The sequence below is a fragment of the Carassius carassius genome, chromosome 27 (assembly GCF_963082965.1).
Source record: "Carassius carassius chromosome 27, fCarCar2.1, whole genome shotgun sequence".
NCBI lineage: Eukaryota > Metazoa > Chordata > Actinopteri > Cypriniformes > Cyprinidae > Carassius > Carassius carassius.
The window spans coordinates 27,983,820-28,005,395 of NC_081781.1; the positions used below are offsets into that span (position 1 = coordinate 27,983,820).

At 37.4% G+C, this 21,576-nt stretch overlaps 1 pseudogene; it reads right to left on the reverse strand.

Annotated features, from left to right (window-relative positions):
- Positions 1 to 2,276: 2,276 nt before the first annotated feature.
- LOC132107111 (prospero homeobox protein 1-like) lies at positions 2,277 to 16,002 on the reverse strand (annotated as a pseudogene).
- Between the last annotated feature and the right edge of the window lie 5,574 nt (positions 16,003 to 21,576).

Consider the following 21,576-nt stretch of genomic DNA (forward strand, 5'->3'; position numbering starts at 1 on the left):
GGGGCAGTCTGATCCTCCAAGCGCTACCTCTGTGTGGGCGTGCCAAGGTAGAAGATACATGACTTGTGGCTATCAGAGAGTTCAATTGTCTTTGTGCAGAAGAGGCAATTGCAAGTCATCCTTGCATCCGAAGCTCACCGGAGCACAGCAGGGGAAGAGAAAGCGTGACTGCTGCAGAATGTAGATCATGGTGAGTAGTCTTATTGATAGGCTTCTTGCTTCTCATAGAAGGTTGGCTGAAGAAAAAGATTCTCACTGGATGAGAGCTGCATGTTTAATTCAATAAAAAATCTGCAATACACTGTAAAATGTAAGTGAAATTTACCAAACAACTAAAATATAAGTGAATGTTCATAGAAAAAAATGTTAAGGATAAGTATAAGGATAAGGAGAGTAGGCTTCTTGTTTCTCTGGAGAGTAAATGTGAATCTGTACTGTAGTGATGCGTCTGTCACGAACGTACACACAAACAAAGAGATCCAATTTGCAGTGTTTTATTAGGAGAATCCAGATAATCGTAATCCAGACAGGCAAGAGGTCAGTATCCACAAAAGCAGTCCAAAACAAGAAACATGACAAACACCAGGGAACACGAAAAGCAGGGTGACATAAACCAAAGACTACATGAAACTGATAGAAACAAACAGGGTATATATGGACAGGTGAAAACGATGAAAGTGGGAACAGCTGAGTACAATTAACAGGTGTGCAATTAACAGTGATGAATTGGACAAAGGCTTGTGGGAAATGTAGTTCTTGCAGTGGGGTGACTATATGGGGAAGTTAGACCACTAGTGGACACCCAGGGATACAAAGGCCAGACACTGTGACAGTTAAGTCACTATTGTGCTGGAGAGTAAAGCCTGTGCTTCAGTCAATGATGAGCCACAAACACTGATGTTTAGCTGCTTTATTCAAAGTAACTGTGGAGTTGCTAATGCAGTGATGATCTCTTTAGTAAAAGTTTTAATATATAAATATATGCTATTGCTAGTTAATGACAATCCAAAAAGATTTGGCTAAAAGTCATGTTTTGGTTGCTTTATTATTACACTTTAAAAAGTGTTTGTGGTTTTATAGCAAGAAATATTTCTTAGTGGACGCACATTAAATAAGTTCACTTTGCTAAGACCATATAAACACATGTTTTTTAAAACTTAAATTGTTTGAAGAAATCGGTTTCCAAATGAAAATAGTTACAACGTGATATAATTACAGTAACATACTGTAAAAATGAAGAGCTGTAAATGAACAGTACAATGCTGGCAACCACAGCTGCCAGTATTTTACCCTTATTTTACAGTGCAATTTTTTTTCAGTGTCAATGTTTAAGCTACTGTATTTAACACAATCCTGTATTCTCAGCAAAGCAGAATTGTTTTATATCTCTTTGCTGGTGTCACCCTTGCCATTTGAAGGGTTTTTGTTTGCAGAGTTAGCATATTTGCCCTTTGCGATCAACATGGTGAACCGTAATCTCAGACAACCTTATCCAGATATTTTAATAACATCTGCAAATTCATTTGAAAAACCAAATTAGCCAAAGATAAATGATAACAAGAAGGTCTGGCACAGGTCAAATAAATTCAAATGTATTAAGTGAGGTAAAAAAATAATTATAAACTCCTGGGCCTCTTTTATAAAATGTTGCATAGAAACTGTCCTACATTTGATCATCAGTCCTCATGACCCCCTGCTCTGTATTTATATCTCTTATTACATCAGATGTTTATACTATTTGACCATAAGTGCCCTGTGACGTGAACTTTACAGGATATTGCACCATGATTCTAGTTTGAAGAGAGCAAATATATTCTGTTCATATGGTATTAAAGAGTGTGAGACATGAATTTAATTTGTATTTACAGAGGTATATTATGTCACACTTCTTGGAAATTTAGTCTGTGTATGAAGATGCTGCAGGCAGTGGGAACTGGGAATGAATGTTCCGAAGTAAAGTAAACTTCAATTTTCTCATACTCAGGGAGTAGGGAGCAATAAACAGTTGTGCAGACACCATGTCTGCAACCGCAACACAGTTCATGCATGGAGCTCACTCTTAACTAGCTTGTTATCTGAATCAGGTGTGTTAAATGAGAGAAACATGCAAAATATGCAGAGCAGATGGTCGCCAGGACTGAGGCCAAGTTCAGATTGTCAGTCCAAATTCGATTTTTGTGCATATCCTAAATTTTCAAAATGATTTTTCTTAGTCCCTATTTCATCATATGAGGTAGCAGCAGAAATGCAGGAAGCTGGAATTTGTGTCTTTTTTTCGCTTGTACTTCACATCACAAGCTAGTTTCTGCCAAGATGTTCAGGATGTTTTGTACAAAAACGTCTGATGTGTTTATGTTTTACGTGGCATGGGAACGTGAAAAAACTAAATCCGATCTAACCTGTCTGACTAAAATGGATGTCCAGGACTGTGATTTGAATAGGATTTTAAACATACAAACAAATCTCGAAATGAATTCACAAAAATTGTATATCATGTAGTTTTTTGCCACTCAGACTAAATATGATTGGATTTCAATCAGATTTGCACAAAAACTGGACTTTAGCTGACAGTCTGAATGAGGCTGAACTGAGAACTGATCTAACAGAGCACCAGTCATCATCCAAATCCTTTACTTGAGAATGCGAGCGACAAGAATTGCTTAGATTTGCGAATACTTGCAGTACTTCGGCTCTACCACAAGGAAAAGTGGAGACATCTGATTATAGCCTAATGTGGCACTAAGCACTATTCCTCAGATGGTTTTTATTAATTTGAATGTTGGTGCGTATTTTAGGGTATGCATACTCTAAAATCAAATCTGTGTATATGCACATTTTGAAAACGAGGCCCCAGGACTGTGAGATCCACAATCAATAGCCTGCATGGACTGTAGAGAGATACACTTAAGGTTACACCATTGAAAAAATAAAAACAATAAATATAATGCTAATTCGTGTAATACATTCAATTGTGAAAAGGCAGAAAAAAAACCTGGTAAAATCCTGCATCTCAAATTATCAATATACATTTAAAAAGGAATGAAAATAATTCAATGAGTTTTTAACACATTACTCTTGCAAGAGTTCTTGAAGACAATTGGCTGATTTAAATATCTCTGGAACCTCAGAGTCCAGTTTGCAGATAACTTTATAAATGGCCTTCTTCCATGATGGATCCACATCTCTACCAGCCACTATAGCACCGAAGAACTCACGCAATGTTATCTGAGCTACCTCCAGGAAACGTTCAGGGACCTGCAGAAACACACAAGGAGAGGAAGTTAAATATGCCATGAAATTAAAAGTGTTAACTGTTAGTTCATCACAGGAAGTCTAAATCCACCACATAATTATCAGAATACTCTTAAAATATAAAGGTCTATTGCATTTGAGTTTAACTTTTTTGTGTTGTATATCAAGATACAAGTATTAAACCCAAAACAATTCTTAAAAATATTAATATTAACGGAAAACTACATGTAAAGAATTGTGAAGATGTTTGTCAGGTGAACATAATTCAATGAAGTGATTACTCTGATTAGTGTCAATTAATCACATTACTGGTGTACATGTAAATCTGTTAAACCCGAGACACACTGTGTGATTTTAGCAATCCTATAAGACCATTGCATGTCACACTGTGTGGCTCTAATAAACTTGGCTATGACGTGTGTAGACTGTACGATGATGACCCTTAATGTATGCTATGATGCACGTTACTATAAAAGAATAAAAGTCATCAACATGCACTAAAAGTAAACAAAAAGAGCATAATAAATCACATTTTAGCAGCTGTAGTTAATATGTGCTATGAAAAAAGTAGAAAGCAGTAAGTAGTTTAATGTTTTAGCACTGTTGCATTGGTTTCATGTTGCATTTTTATTGGTTGGTCAAGTCAACATGGATTGTAGCAGCAAACATACTGTGTGATTATCATGCAATTTCTGATGTAGGCTATCTTTGGTCGCAAGACAATGACAACTGCCATCTTTGAATCTCTCTCACGATCACAGAAATCGGCACAATTGTTTCACGATGCCAATCTTTCATCCGGGACAGCCAGAAATTGTGCAGTGTGTTTCGGGCTTTAGCTTAGAGGTCATATATGATTGTTTCTTCCACAGTATTAGATTTGTGGAGTTTTATAACATAGCCTATTCCAAAAAAATAAAAAATTAAACAATTTATATGTATACATGAAACAAGATTCTGTGATTGAAATGAAAGTTGTAGCGGTTCATTTTTTATACCTAATTTGACGATTTATAATTGATTGGAAATTAGGCTATTAAGATCGCAACCATGATTCCTGCTCACAATTGATATTTCACTTGATTTTCCTTTGTTTTCTCTTAGTGGTGGGCCGTTATCGGCGTTAACGTGCTGCGTTAACGGGAGACTCTTATCGGGCGATAAAAAAATTATCACCGTTAATCTATTCTCAAAGTGGGGTTGGGAGCTGGGTCTATACTACGCAAGCTATGATGACTTTAACCTTGATATTTTAGCGTGGATGTATACCTAGCCGAATCTGTAGGGGGCGAGAACAAGTCTTTAAACCTGTGTGTATGCCTACTGTGAAATGACCACATCAAACGTGATGTGCTAACATGGATGCAGCTGAGATGCCGGGTTTGCTTCAGGGAATTTTTTTTTAAAGAAGCTTCCCAATGGAAACCTCGACAAGACGCATGCCTGTTTCACACATAATCCGTCTGCAGTGTGTATGCAGTCCGTGTGTGTTATGTATGTGGTGCAGAAGCAGCACGGACTCATACTCATTGTGCTTTCACACAGGACGCATTTGCAGTCCGCTACTCGGTACGTGAACGATCGCTGCAATGCTGCAGACGCAACGCTCCTGGAACACACTGATGGACTGCAACTGCGTGAACGCTGGAAGCCGTTAACATGGGTGCGTAAAAAAAATATACAATGCATACGCACTGCAGATGGATTATGTGTGAAACAGGCGTAAGGTTGTTTGCACCTTGTGCAGTGTGGAATTAATTTACAGCTTTCTCAAGCAGTTTGTGATGCATTTTGGAAACAGGAGATGAGCCCCTGGTCTAATGCACCACCTGTCTTGAGAAACCCATTCTCAAAGACTTAACGTTACTTTTAGTCATTATTTTATTTGGGAAGCACACATATTCTGAATGCCTTCGGCAGGATTCAAGTGAGCCATTTTAATCTAGATTAATCTAGATTAATTCCAAGATTAAAGTTAGATTAATCTATATTAAAAATAAAAATCTATCTCCACCACTAATTTCTCTACATATTACTTCACATATCATGTCATATTGTATTTAATCTCAAGCATGTTATTCACACACATTTGTATCATTGGTGAACAAGTTGGTAAACAAAACCTTTTGAAAAACAATCACTTTTACAAAACTATTTATTATTATTATTATTATTATTATTATTTACTCTTGTTTTGTCTGGCCAGAAAACTCTTGGACCAGCTTGGATAATCATGATTTAATGAACACCCTTCTCAGACATTATGATGGGCACCACCATTCATGCACTGATATGGTGTCTCTTTTTACCAAGCTCTCTGACCAGATTCATAAACTAATCCCAAATTCATACTACAGGATTGTAAGCCCGATTTAAGTCTTTGCAATACCTTAACTTGCATAAGAATTTGCAAGTTAACAAGTTAACACCCACAGGTCGGGCTGTGATCAGGTGAAAATCAGCGGGTGATCAGTGCTTGCCAATCTTTATGTGTGAACTACTCAACGATGTATCACATGGTTTTAAGCAAAGAGTGGACAAGAAATAGAGCAAACATTTTCGGAATAGATCATCACCCAAACAGCTTGCAGTGCAAATTTTTTCCCATTGTCCATTTTTTGTTTGTTTCACATCATTCCTGTTCCATGTGTTTTCATGAAGAAATGTGGTTTGGGGACCGGATAGAGTAGTTGGGTGACAAAGCTGTTGTAGTCTGTGACCTCCTGTTGCAGAACATTTACATAGTGCCACGTAGTATGAACATCACAACGACTTCAAAACAGACATTTAGTCTAAGAACAGCACAGCAATCTGCCAACATTTAAAGTCATGTAGTCTGAACTAGGCATAGAAAGCACCCTTAAGTCCAGTCTTTTAGGTCAGTAGGTCCCAACCACATTCCAGCCCCCCCCCCCACACCCCCCACTGCAAATTTTACACCTGTTTCAGGTAATGAACTCATTAGTAGAGACTGTGAATGGGAACCACTGCTTTAGGTGTCCCTTCAACTTTCTGTCTTAGTATTCTTAGTATTCTTGTGCCTTGTCCAAATACCCACACTTGTGGTCTTGGCCACTTGAGAGCATGTGCATGTGACAGGAAGTAAGTCTGCAAGACTGTCCAGATCTTAAAAACGCCAAAGCGCAGTGCCCTTAACGCACACTAAATCCCATCAGGTAATGAAAGTTTGACACAGACTTGTGGTCTTCATCCTCACTTGAACACTTGGGCCAAATACAGGAAATACATCCTAGAAATAGTCAAGTAGTCAAATGCAAAGACCGCAAGTGTATTTGGTATTGGTATTTGGACAAGGCTTTTTTCTCCAGCCCCAGGGTCTCCAACCCTGAGAGTTACAGTACCATCTTGTGAATTTATTTGTAAGTTTTGGTTGGCTTCAGTCAAGTGTTTACATACTTCAGGAGGACATCCTGCCAATGTTTTATTATTAACATATAAATTACTGCCATCAGGAAAGCATTATAGAGTTCCATTATGTAGAAGTAATCGCTATAGAAATTAAGTTATACCTGCATTTATTAGGATTTTAAATAGTAAACTGCAGTCATTGTGATGGTATTTAAACTTAACAAAAGTTTAAGTTTAAAAAAACGGTTTTCTGATCTCTCAAAACCAACCAATGAGACAGATATTTAACACTGCATTATAGCATAATCTTCTTCAAAACTTCCTCTTTTGCATTACGCAGGGGAAAAAAAAACATCAGACAGGTTTGGAATGTCAGAGCATGGGTCAATAATGTCTGAATTTTCATTCTGGATGAACTGTTCCTTTAAAAATAGTTGCCAAAACTTTGACTCAGTCTTCTTCTGGGAACATGTTTTTATTTGATCTGTGCTCAACAAACACACACTGACCATGAGAGATAGAGGAAGCGATATACTTGAAGAATCCATGAACTGCACACACACTCTAAACTGCTCCGTTTAATCCATAACCAACCAACATGGGAATGTAGTCCAGAACACTTCCCATGTCAGCTGAGAATTACAAAGGTATAATACAGTGTTCAGTCACACTATCTTTCTGTTTGTCTGGTTGATGTGAGGGCTCACAGATGGCCTCTCTGAAAGCAAGGCATCAAACTGAGAGCCTTGTTGAAGGATAAGTAAACACATTGAACTCTGGCCTTGAGTTGAGCCTTGCGTTTCACTTTCACACAGTGACATAATGCCATGTTTCTCAGGGTGTTTGTGATCAAATCGTTCCACATCACATATTGTAGCACTATTCATGAACAGAATTAAGATTTGTTTGGTATTGTTTTTAAAATTCTAACTGAAAATTTGAAATAATGTCACTGCTGACAAATAACTATCCAGCGTATGCAGTCTGCCTTTAAAAATAAAGAAAGAAAAAAAAGTTTACCATTATTCTGGCTATTGTGTCCCACTGTGGTGGTTCAATCACACTGACTCTAGCACTGATTAAGACGAATAACGACCCCAGGCCTAGGGGATCTTGGGACATGACAAAACTCAGTCATACATCTGAAACTGTAGTGTGTTGTTTTTCCACTGCATCACAGAGACCTTGACTGCTCAAGGTCAGAGGTGTGGATATCCAAAAGACTGTGTTTCACCCTCAGGTAAAAGTGTAGAACAACTAAAAGAACACACTGATATCACTTTAGAAATCTGAATCCTGAATTCAGCACAATTTCTCTCTGAAAATGGAACATGAATACACTGAAAAAGGACAGTCAGCAAGCTTGACTCAAACCTTCCAATAACTGCTAGAGCTACTGTATGTATTAACACATCATAATCAGACCCATCTACACTTTTCAGGCTGATTTCTTTTATCCTTATGGTCTTATTCTGCCCTTTACCTAAACTGACCTATCAGCCCCTGACAGACACCATCTAGCTGAACCTCACAAAACCAAAGAACTATTATAGTATAGAATGTATGGCAGCTTATGTCCAAAATGGTTGATTTGCATGTTAGGATAAGTGCTCCACTTTGTTTCATTCCTTCACCATTTCAAAGCTGATATTACTGTTAATAATTTATTAATGCATTTCTATTTATTCATAGAAGTATGTTTATGCTACTGGTGCGACTGCATTCAGGCTTTAGAAATCGTCACTCCTACCTTGCTGCAGCCGTGATCTCAAAACCCAGGAGACTAATTTGCAACTGGTTCCCTCAAGATTTTCCTATAGGTTTCTGTAATGGGGTTTTCCAATTCATAAGTAATTGAGGTGGGTGGTTAATATAACTTTTAGATACTTTGACATTCTGTTCTACAAAAGAAACTTCACACACTCATACCCCAAACGTTCTTATGTAGTGACATAAAAACTATTTTTTTCATATAAAAATAACAGCTTCAAAATTTTCACATCAAAGTACCATAAGGCATATTTTGCATATTTCTCTGATCTTACACACCTGATTCGGATAAACAGCTCATTAGAAGAGAGCTACGTGAATGAACTCTGTTTCAATTGACATGGTCCCTGCAGTGTTCACCGCTCCCTAAGCCGTGATCAGGGGAAATCCGTTGAAGTTTACCTCAGTTCAGAACATTAATCCACGGATTTACGCTGCGCTGCTGCCTGCAGCGTCTTCAGACACAGAAGAAGCTTTTTACCGAAGTGTGACATAATATACCTCTGTAAATAAAGACAATTTAAATTCTTGACTTGCACACTTTAATGCCCTTTGAATGGAATACATGCTCGCTTCGAACTGGAATCATGGTTAATATCCGGTGATGTCCATTTCGCAGGGTACTTATAGTCAAATAGAACAAATGTCTCAAGCTATAAGAGAAACATCTAAAAACCGCTGCTCTAGCATATGACGCAGTATTTAGATTCTTCATTAAGGGGACCAAACAGGGTCAGAAGTTAACTTTTACAGTAAAGGGCAATATTTGCAACCTGCAACTGATTTTAATAGGCCTTTATTTTTTATTTTTATTTTTTTACATTGGTAAGGGACACTTATGTGCACAAGTAGTACAATTTCTCATTCCAGTGGATAAACACAGACATAGAAACTCACACACACAGGTGTGTGTAAGATTTGCATAGCTTGGCACACTTTCCCTAAGCAAAGTGTTAATCAGCCATCCCATCTCTTAGACACCTACTGAGAAAATCCTTAACATGCAAAACATGTTGGCTTCTATGTCTTCACACAGATGAAGCATGTGATGGAGCTAACAGTAGATTTGTATACTGATCTCTGCACTATTTGCAAATTCCTCATTTATTTATGTAAATAAGAGCAGTTCCTAGAAACCAGAACAACGTGTCTTGTGTCTCTGTATGTTTTTGTGTAAAAGAATGACCATTTCTTCGGTTCAGTCAAATTATAAAAAAGAACAGGGGTGGCTGAGAAAAATGAGATCACTGAGATAATTGAACCTCTTGTATCATTAATATGACATATTTGATATGTGTCTACTCTAGCTTCACATTTGGTATCTTTGGAAATCTGAGCAATCACAACGACTTTCCTGACAAATTTGTCAAGGACCAGATTGTCCTGAAGTAATGAATTAGCAATGATATCCACATTATTTTTAGTCGAAACAACTGAGACAGATGATACATGAATTAAGTCTTAAGGGCTGTGGTGGCAGAAAATGCATGAGGGATGAAGAGATTCTGTTGCAGTGAGAAGGAGAGGGTAGATTTCTGCCACATGACTCCAGCACATTTGTGCCACAGAAACACTCAGCAGTGACGGGTCACCTTCCCCTATAAACACACTCAAACAAACCCTTCGGCAGCATTCTGTCCCACTCTTCTGCTGCAAAATGACGTCTTTTACCACCCTCTTTATAGTGAAGACAGCAGAAACTTTCCATTGTTTTTATAATAGGCTAATTGTGTTTTCACCATGAGTACAAGAGCTCAGGTTACATGTTTTGCTTCTTTTAGTATTGGATCATTTCTTATGAAGACTTTCGTTTAGTTTTTCTATCTTTAACATCTTTTAGTTACCCAACTGAAGGGTTGTGCCCTTATATTTGGCTTTGTGTGTGCCGCATGAGAACAGATAAATAGTGTTTAATATAGTGTTTCATATAAACTTAAACTCGACTGACCGTGTCACAATACAATATGCATTGTGATACAATGCCGTCATTTAACATACAGTACTGCATCACATTACAGTATTATAAATGAACTGCAACTCAAAATGCACCAAATGTGCAGAAGAGTGTGAAATGGGCTGTTCAAACAAAGCAATGATTTGAAAATACTACACAATGGTAACACTCTCCAGGAAGTCATTTTACCAATGACTTTCTAACAGATGACTCTTAACATTAACCAAAGTTAAATCTCTGTGTGTGTTTGTAAGTGAGCACGTACCTCAAAATCATTTGCCTTATTGTAGTGCATGTTGAGCACTTTGTAGAGCTCTGAATCACGGCTCACAATGATATCATCAACTGATGCCACACCGTTATTTATGGCCTGTCTGGCAAACTTCTCCATCTGGATGTAGTAGAACTCTCTAAAGTTACTGAACCACTTTATCAGCTGAGATGTGATGCACCTGTTAAACTGAAGCACAAAGAGTGTTAAATACTGATTAGTTAGGTTTAAAGAATCTCTATAAGTCTGCACTCACCTTCACATCTGAGAAGTACATCTTGAGCATGTTGGAGCTTGGGTACCTTGAGTAGAAGAACATCAGTTTGGCCTTCTTCAGGTGATTTGGGGACAGTCCCTCTTGGATTTAACACTGGCAGTAAAGGAAAATAAGCCCAGTGCTAAGATTTGCTTGACATTATCATCTCATCACTCAAGGTGTCGGCTCGTCACGTCCAATAAAACATGAAAACACCACACCAACATAGTTTACATCAGAAACTCATTTTACAGGCAAAGCGGGCAACGTCTTTCCCTATGCCCTGATCCCAAACCTCCAGATGTCAAAGAGATAAAGATAGCATTTGCATATGACCTTCAAATGTGTTTGTAACCTTCGTTTTAGCAGGGACAGAACACAAATATAGCGGTAAAGGTTTTGCGAGGCTCTTTTGAGCATGACAAGCTAGAAAAGTTTCTCACAGGTGACAATAATCTGATCTGACGTTCTTAAAGATGAATCATTATTAGAGTATTTTTGTAGTTAATCAGGATAAGGCAACACAAAAAATCTGGTTTGGAATTCAATTCAATTACAAAAAAACAAATAAATAAATAAAACTACATAGCATTGCTGATGTTATTGAATAAATGATAAAGGTTCACTATGTCAGACCTTGAAGGGGAAACAGTTTGGCTGTCTGCCAACGCTGAACATTTTCCTCCATAGTTCCAGCATTCATCAATAATCTATTTAAGATAAGAGCACACACTGGAACTGCACTGTGTGTGAGACTCCTGCTGTTGTCCCGCTCTGACCTCTGCCAGACAACAAAATGGCTGAGTGGGCAAATTTTACAGACAAAGGGGACTGAGCTACCTCCTTTAAGGCCTCTCTGAGCTTTGACATCAGTGCAAAGCCCTTTGTTTGACTGTCAAACAAAAAACTCAACAACTGCCAATATAACTTTGGACAGACAGGAGAACTTTTATCTGCTTAAAATCCCAGTAGCAAGCAAATCCGTAGTCTTCAGGTTTATCTGACTCAGAACTACATTTAATGGTCACAGTTTATAATTTTGGACTTAAGAAATATGCTATAAGCAATAAATACTGTTGGAAGCTTGAATCTGATTTGTTGAAAGACGCACAGCTATCAAGAATTACAGAATTATTTAACCAGTTTAACAAAGGTCACTCTTAAAGGGGTCATCGGATGCCCATTTTCCCACAAGTTGATATGATTCTTTATGAATGAAGAGTCTATAACATACTTTGGTTAAATCTTTTCACTACGCCTCCTAATCTGCTATATGTTTTCTGACTTGATTGTATCACTAAAATTGTCTACTTACGGATTCCATTAAGAGACTCGAAATGGGTTCCATCTAGATTTGCCATGTTAATAGCTGCTATCTGAATAGCTTCATGGACTTATTGAATTATGTGACAGTATTTTGTGACAAAATGCAGTTACACTTTAATGCATTTAGCACACAGAGCAATAAAAACAGCAGTTGCATTTTGTCAATAAGTTTTTTTTTTGTTGTTGTCTTTTTAACACAAAGTTCAGCACCCAAAATTATTCTTATTAGATTCTTACCATTTTCCATTGAATTTGTCCATAAAATGAAAGAGCATTTGCTCCTGTGCTGTTTGGCTATTGATTAACCTTAACATGAGCTATCATTTTAGAGGCGAAGCATGTAATTACATTTTAATTAAATATTAATTAATAGTTAAATAAGACTTTATTCTAAGGAATAATGTGCCCTGACCAGGAACATTTTTAAAACGTAAATAGTAAGTGAAATGGAAAGCATTTACTTCTATGAAAAGGATATTGTACAGCCTGAGTATGGAGAGAGGTCTGACATGTCCCGGAGGTCCCCAGATTCAGATTTGATGAGTGATAGCCCTTCAGCGGTGCTTCCTGGGAGAACTGGTGAGCAAGAATGGTTGAGTGTCAGATGCTGGCTGGAAGCCATTTTTGTTCGTAAGCTGGTGGTCTCCCTTGACAGATCGGTTAAGCCACCAAGTGTGCTCTGAAATGAGTAACCCACAAGAGGAAGTGAAAATGGGTGATGGAATGATGGGGAGATGAAGCCTGTGTTTCCAGAAAGAGAAGAAGGGGGTAAGGAGGGATGAAGGTGGCCATTCTGAGCTCCAGAATCTGAGGACTGGTGGTGTTCGGATGCAGATTTTCGAACTACCAGTGGTAGTGCCTCTGTCTGATCATTGGCACAAGGAAGAGGGACCCCGACAAATGGGTCAAGTGGGCTGGGAAACATAACATCACCAAAGCACTGCAGTCTATGATTAGCAGTGTGGAAGTTTGGGTTGTCCCCATTAAAAGCAAAGTGGTCCTCATTTGCTGGGAGTGATGGGAATATTTGTAACGGTGGCCGTGGAGGTTTTGAAAAAACATTCACCACGGCATTTACCACTTGAGACATGGCCGAGTTTAGCTCCTGCTTAAGGGTTTCTGCCAGACGTTTGCCTGCTTCATTCATAGACATCAAACCTTTGCTCCTTAAAAAACCTTCCTGTTTGGCCATCTCTCCATCCAGCAATACTTGTTCACGGTGCAAGGCCTTCGCTTCATCCAGAAAGCATCTTGTATCCAAGTCTGCTATCTCATTATCAGATCGATCAGCAACAGAATTTTGAATGAGATATTCACTGATGCCACCCTCACCTAACATCCCACCAGATCGTACACTGTCTTCTGAGAGATTCCCTCCATCTGCTTCTGAATCTGTGCTGTCATAGATCTGGAAGAACTTTTCTTGAAGCTGTTTCAGCTGTTTCTGCATGTCTTCCAGCTGTAGTTTCAGCTGCCTGCGTTCCTCAACCTTCTGCTGTTTATGTGTGGAAAACATCTGATGAAAGCTATGCTGCTGCTGCTGAGGTAATTTTTGTTTTCTCTTGTTTTCTCGATTGCTTTCTCTTGGGCTGACGGACTGTGCAGTAATGTTGGTCTCTCCCTCTAACTCCCGCTCACTATCCTTTCCACTAGAAATAGAAGTTGCCATCACATTCGGTAAGTGGTTCATTCCACGTATAATGTTCTCGACGCGAGCACGCTTGGCTTGAAGGTGCTCTTCATTTAGCCGCTCAGAGTCCAAGTGGTCTAGTGTGATTTTTCCAAATGGTGAGAGACACTGTTCAGCACTCTCCTGGGATGAGTTGCTGCAAGTGTCCTCCTGTAGTAGTTCAGGTTCTGCTTTCCTGGGAAAACCTGACTCCCTGCCTCCTGTTCCTCTCATTGACTTATTGCTCTTCAGTAGGTTCGTGATGATAGTGGCACCAGAAAAGGGCAACATGTTTTCCTCATATGAGCTGCCCCTTTTAAGCAGGTTGCGGAGAACATTTGATTTGGCCTCATCGAGCTGAGCCCCTTGGCCCTCAAGCACATCCTGCTTCTTACTTTGATGGGAGTTCATGGCATCAAAGATGACAGTGGATTTGGCTGCACGGGCGACAGTGATGATGGCAGAAGCTGTTTGTGTTGATGAGGCAGATGAGCTAACAATTCTCTTCACTCCAATGTCCACTCGTCTTCTTTTTGTCTGTCGATTCTGATGCAACTCTGTATCATGGTCTGGCATTTCTGGTGCTTCTAATGACCCATTTCCCCTGGCCTGAACTTTCACACCTTTATCAGAGTCACCTATAGACAGAAAAGTGATATATATATATATATATATATATATATATATATATATATAGAGAGAGAGAGAGAGAGAGAGAGAGAGAGAGAGAGAGAGACACACACACACACACACACACACACACACACACACACACACACACACAGCTTATCATATTTTATATTAGTTATATTATTAATTAGATGTTTAGTCTTAAAGCATTATTATTTGTTATGAAGCAAAGGGAGAGATTTGACAGACATTTTCAAGAAGTGAATTAATTTGAACATGCAGCTGTGTAGGCATCTGTCCCTGAGCCTAAAGATACATTCCTCAGTCAGCAATTATTTAATTTATTGAAATTATTGAAAAATCTTTTTTATGATACAACATTTAAAAGTGGATAAAAGTGTGGAAAATATGGAAATATCTTAATAACCAGGACTAAAAATAAAAGGAAAATACTTATCCAAAGTTCAGCCCAATAAAATATACATCTACTTTAAAAAGAATTAAAAAGAAAGTGAAGACCCACTCCACAAACAATAAAATAAATAAATAAATAGACATTGATGTTTTGGCCAACTTCAACAGATCCTAAGATGTTTCCTTAAATAACGGTAAATTACTAAATGACTCTGAAATTCTAATGTGGTGTGACCAATTTACTTAGGTTTACTTATTTACTTACTTACTTGCTAATAAATACCATGCATTATTGGTATCTATGATATCTTTTTTTGTTTTTTTTTCTGCATGGTGATTGGACTGCCGGATTTTTTTGGTCAGACCATACACATTTTTGCACATATTAATAAGCAATCTTAAAGAAAAAAAAAAAGAAAAGAAATAAAACGTTATGCCAAACTAAGATTTTGCTTTTGAGAATGACATTCTTAGTACGTGTACATGACTTGAAGAGTTGAAATCGTGAATTCAAGTCATTTTATGTGTGAAATGCTTAAATTGTTTTTATGTTTTTATTCATTTTACTGAAAAGTGTAACGTCATTGACGCATATTTAAAATTTATTTGACGTGGTCAAACAGCACTCTGGGTCAAATTTATTGAAAAGGATAACATATTTCATGTTACGTTTTACATGTCACATATAAGCATCCAAATCACATAAATACATTATATGTAAATAATAAATAATACAATAGAAGCGACAATCACGTAAAGGTCCAACAAGAAACATAAACTATGAAAGGACGGGGAAACAATCTCTATGAAGCAAGGACAGACGGCGCGAAAGACAAGTGAATATCATTGTTACTCCCTCACCGATAAACTTCATCATTCACTGTCGTACAGGACAAGAGGTCACTTACCTCTCAGATCACTGCAGAAAGACTTCTGTGGTTTATGAGATGATAAATAGAACAATACGAAATAAAATCTCCCAGTGGACGAGACGGTGTGGGTAAAAAAGTGAGTGACAGGCGCTAATAAAGAGACAGACGCTGTCCAGCGCTCAGCACGCGCTCCTCCAGCTGTAAGAGCACTTAAAGACTCAAATAAAGGAAACAGGAAGACTTCGCGTCATTTAATCAGTGTGATGTAACGCAGTACCCTCCAATAAGAGCAACCTGCTGACCACACTACGAACCAAGCGTGATATCCCAAATTGTGTATTCAAATGAGTGCGCGTCTTGTTCCTTCAATTGACAAACCAGGCTCACCCCAGAGTTCAGTCGGGTTTAGACTCAATGCACAGACTTTAAGTGTTCCTTTCATTTTTTTGTCAGATTCTGTTTCACACAAGCTGAATGCAAGAACCAAACCCCAATGGCAAAAATAAGATAGATTTGGCCCACAAGACATTGCTGTTTAAAAAGTAATAGCCACAACTATGGGGGGTACTTTCTTACTATTTTTCTGGACCACAGAGCTGTGTTCCCAACAATATTTATAACATAAGTATATGTCTAGATAACCAAATAACAACTTTAACTTGATTTCTTGTGGAAAAAGTACACACCTCTGCAATTAAACTCCACATTCAGTGGCAGTGTTCAGACTACACTAATATTAGTTTAGAACTGTCAAGTGGCTCCACTACAGTTTTGGTTACACAATTCCTCAACTTTCTAAACTGTCGAAAATCTAGAACGTAGAAATGTAGAAAAGAGTCAGAATAAAAAATGAGTGGAGGAGACTATCAACTTTACAATGCTGTGGCATGCTGTAACCAAACAACACAAATCTGTTTAAAAAGTGAATCAAAGATAAGTATTTAACCATTTAAACAATTCTTGTTTTCATCTTTCCTCTTGGTTTACAGAAAGGATACTGATTTTCCATGCTGCAAGTTCTGGTTTTTAAAGATGACTGAATTCTGAGTAGATGTTATTATTGCACTGAAGAACTCATACTCATGTGTTTTGTCTTTTTAACAACAATCAGATAAAGATCTAGACAAACCCAAGGCCTGTTATGATGAGAAACTTGCATCATCAGTTATAATAACTGTTTATACAGAATAGAAACGTTCAATTTGAATACAGGTCATGATTGTGATAATCTGGGAAATGGAGAAAAGACCATCGGATCAAGCAGCTGGTAAGCATGCCAGTTTCGGCCCAGAGGAGACTGCCAGCCACACCGGCCCATGACCGATCAAATGAGAAAAGACTGTTTGAGAGAGAAAAACTGAGGGTCTGATGTCCAGCACACTTAATGGCCAACTAGCTGTTTATCTTCTCAGCTCACATGCTTTCAGTAAACACACACACATACTAGAGTGCAATGACAGAAAGGCCACTAATCTGTGATGGTCATCATAGCAGATTCTCTGTCTGTCTATCCATCTGTCTCTCTATCTAGCTGTCTAATCGCTGGTTATTTTCACATTATGTATCTTACTCCTTTGCTTTGATGTTCTCCTGACCTACTGATTGTGTGACAGAAGGTCGCCAGACAGTATACTACAAACAGTACTCCAGCTGTACCTGTTATTTTTATAAAGTCTAAGTGAAATAACATAGATAAGAGCGGTGCGTTTGTAGTACATGTGTGCTAATTATATTTGACCTCACAGTACCTCACAGGTTAAACTGTCTCTCTTTTATTTAGCCATCTATACAAGAAAGTCAAACGATATCTTGTAAAAATCAAAGCAGAAAATCAGCTGAAGCCTTGCCAGAATCTACAAGTCAAATTTTTTATCGCAGCTAGACATCAAGACAACACTCTGGAAAATACATTAACTTCAAAAATAACACCAATGTGAATCCATGCAAGAGTTAGTTTGCCCCAAAAAGGAAAATTCTTTAATCATGTATTCATCCTTGTGTTTTTTAAAGTGAAAATGTACATTTTAATTTACAGACAGTGATTTAGATTGGTAAATTATTTTCTTTTTATTGTTTCCTATACCTGAAGCAATACATGAGTAAATTAATGCAAATACTTTGTTTGTTTTTGCAACTCTTTTCCATACAGTGAAAGCATATATTATATATTGTCCAGAAGCTGACAAGCTCCAAAAATATATTAACGTTTATGTAAAAATATTAACATTTATGTAAACTATTATTCTTTTCTTGGATCATAATCAGGACCAGAGCAAGTGATCACATTACTCTAATTTTGAAATCTTTGCACGGGCTCTGGCTGACCCTAAAGTTTTTTATGCTTACATACACTGCACTGCATGGCTTCTAAAACCTGTCATTTCACACTGTTGATTTATTATTTATGGATTTTTTCTAGTTTGTGATGTTTCCATTAATGCAATATGAACTAACATGAACAATGAATGACTCTATTTTTATTAACATTAACAAAATGAAAAATAAAAATGTGTAATACATGTATTCATGTTAATTAATACTTTAATGTTAACAAATGACATCTTATTGTAAAGTGTTACCATAAATATTTATTCATCATACTATTGAACTCTGCAGTATTTTCTCTCTTGTTATTTCATAGGAACTTTAAAGAAGATGGAGAAAGCCAGAGTCTTGTGCCCTGCGTTTATCAGTCTCCTTATGTTCGTTGGGTGAAAAAGAAAAACTCAATAAACAAAGTAAAAAATAATTAGATATCTTTCCCCCCCAAAGGTTTCTATACATATCACAATATATCGATATCATGAATTCTTATGGCCACAATAACCTTGATATGAAAAATGTAATATCTTGCCAGCTCTAGTGTTAAAAAATGTATATGTAAATGTATTATTTTTCACTTTGTGGCATAGCAGTAGCATTGTAGAGATTGTACCCTACTCTTGCCCCTGAGCCATCAGCCATCATTCTCATAAATCTACTTCTCTGTGGTGAGGAGGGCACTGCACACCTTGTCTGAAACACCCACATTAAGCGCTAAATAAACCAAAACATCCTGCTCTCTGCAGCACTCTAGAGGCCTCAAACGAAGCATGTGGCTCACCAGCAGCACTTTGTGTTGGGGCAGGTCGCGTCTCCTTCCCTTTTATTCATCTCCTAGTCTTTCCTCAGTCACCTGGCATATGTTTGTATATTGTGTGGTTCATGGCTGTCCTCCGCCGAGGGCTTTAAACGCATTTTTTTTTCCATTCCAATGACTTCCTGATCCCAGTGATGTCATAATGGAGGAAAGTCGGGACTAAAGTGGAGGATGCAAAACCCATTTCCTGTCGTGTGCCAGACCCACTGATGTGAGACTTTAATTGCGGTCCTGCAAAGGAAGTGTTCCATATCTGGGACATTAGATAAAGAGCATGTATTATGAGATTATAATGGCTGCTCTAATTTCATGGGTGATACAAACAAAATCATTAACTATCAAATCATACCCTGTGCACAGAGGTGATATTGCTTGTATTATAAAAACATAAATCCACATTTAAATACCACATCAAAAATGTTGATATTACAGTGTGTTAATTTTTATTCTGTTCAATCCCCATTGTCTAAAGCATCATGTCTCTCATCTGGATTTCACAGGGACACTTTAAAGCTTAATTTTCCTGTCTTTTTCTTCTATTCAAATACATATTAGAGTCTTTTAATATGGGAATATTTCTACAGTAAAGAAATACAGATATTTCTTAATCAAAGAAAGCATTTCAAATTAGTATGGACTGACTGACAAATATTTGTTAACACACTGAAAGAAACCAGTTCACAACCATTGTGTTTTATATACAAGAGTACAATTAAGTTGTAAGAAGAAGAATCTGAATAGCCAACCCAGTCACAAGTTGACTATTTAATTTGAATTTATATGAAAATATATGATTGGTCCATTCCTAAATTCTCAGAGGAACATAAGCAGATTTTACACAAACAAGTATTTTATGGATATGCAATCTTTGCTGTCCTTTTTTGTTCATGAGGTTTTATCCAGAGAGAGGTTGTTCTTATAGTCTCAGGTATATATCAATAGTTTGTTGTGGTTCTCAAATCTGATTGGCTGGAAGGTCTTTCAAATCATGAGATATTTCCCAATATCACCATGGGAACCATTTGACAGTTTGTATCACTCCGCTTTACATCATTTCTCACAGCGTGTGTCATAGCAGACGCCAAAATCCACTATAATTTTTGAAATACTGTTGTTGTGTTACCAAATGTAGTTTTAAAGTTTTTTGTTTTTGTTTTTTAGGTGAGAATGTTGTTCATAAAGATAGAACATATTTAAGAATTAACTTCAATATTTTCGGAGTCGTGAGCTCTAGGAAGTCAGCAGTCATTCAGCGCTCATGAACCGTGGAGAAAAACCTTACCTCAGCGAGAACTTCTGGAATTTGCTGCTGGCTCTGATGTCTCTATAGTGGTTAATCATGAGATATACATTGTTTTAGGTAAATCTAATGGTCAGTCTTTGGTCTCATCAATGTATTATTTGTGCCAAAGTAAATAACTGTGGCTGAGGGCAAAGTTTCATAACTTTCGATATTTATGTAACTTTGAGCTTTAGTACTTTTAACTGAATTGCTAACCAACTTTTATAATGGCTTTTGGTTATCCTGCCACCATCAGGTAAAGAAGGGAAATACAGGGAAATAACAGTAAAACTATGGACATTATTAACCGTCTTTACATTTATTTTGAAAGATGAAGCTAGCAGTTATGGAAAGGGGAGTTACATTTCCGAGAAGTGCTTGTGGTGTTCAGCCAATCACAATGCATTGGGTCAGCTGGTCAATCAGAGCAGACTGCGCTCGTAAGAAGGATGAACTTTGTAGAAAACGACACTTTTGAGAGAGGCGGGGCATAGAGGATCTACAATAATGTACAGTATTTGAAAATTCTTTTTTTTTTTCTTTTTAAAAACATTAAAGCATGTCAACATATTCTGTTACACAAAATAATGATCTTTTAAAAAACATCATATGACCCCTTTAATATACAAATAAATAAACTCATCAGTATACTATGTCAATTTTGTCGCCTTTCATTGTCAATTGTGCTCTGAGGAGGAGCGGATATTTTACATTTTGACCGCAGTACCCATTTCAGCCACTGTCATTATTACATGCTGCACCTGTAAATATTATTGTTCAATGAACAATATTATTAACTATTAATAAATAACAGCAGTATTTATTAATAGTATTACATGGTGTCTGTGCAGCAGTGATGGGGATTTTAGTTACATTGTTACACCATTAGATGGCAACAATAGACTGTCTTTATAAGTGAGTGGCAAAGACTTTTATATTAAATAGGACTAAAACAAGGTTGTGATCAAGGACTTTATTTTTACTTAAAACATCTTTTAAGAAGCAATTAACAAATGCATTGAGCAGCGTTATCATCCGGAATCCACTTAGGGTTGAAACTGTTATAAGGGATGGAGGAGATGAACCCAATTGCAGACAGAATGCTCTCACAAGGTTTATTGGAGACAAAAACAGAAAACAAAACCCACGAGGGGGCAAAACAAGACAAAGGCAAAAGCCCTGCTAAGACTGAACTAAGACTTGACGATGACTAAACTAACAACAAAACAATATACATTATACGAAGAACAGAACTCTAGACAAAATACTCACAGCAAGATATAATTTACGATGGACAGAGACAAAGCTTGACACATCTGACAACACTTGACACTGTTAGACAAAATATGGCAATGAACCGACAAAGGACAGA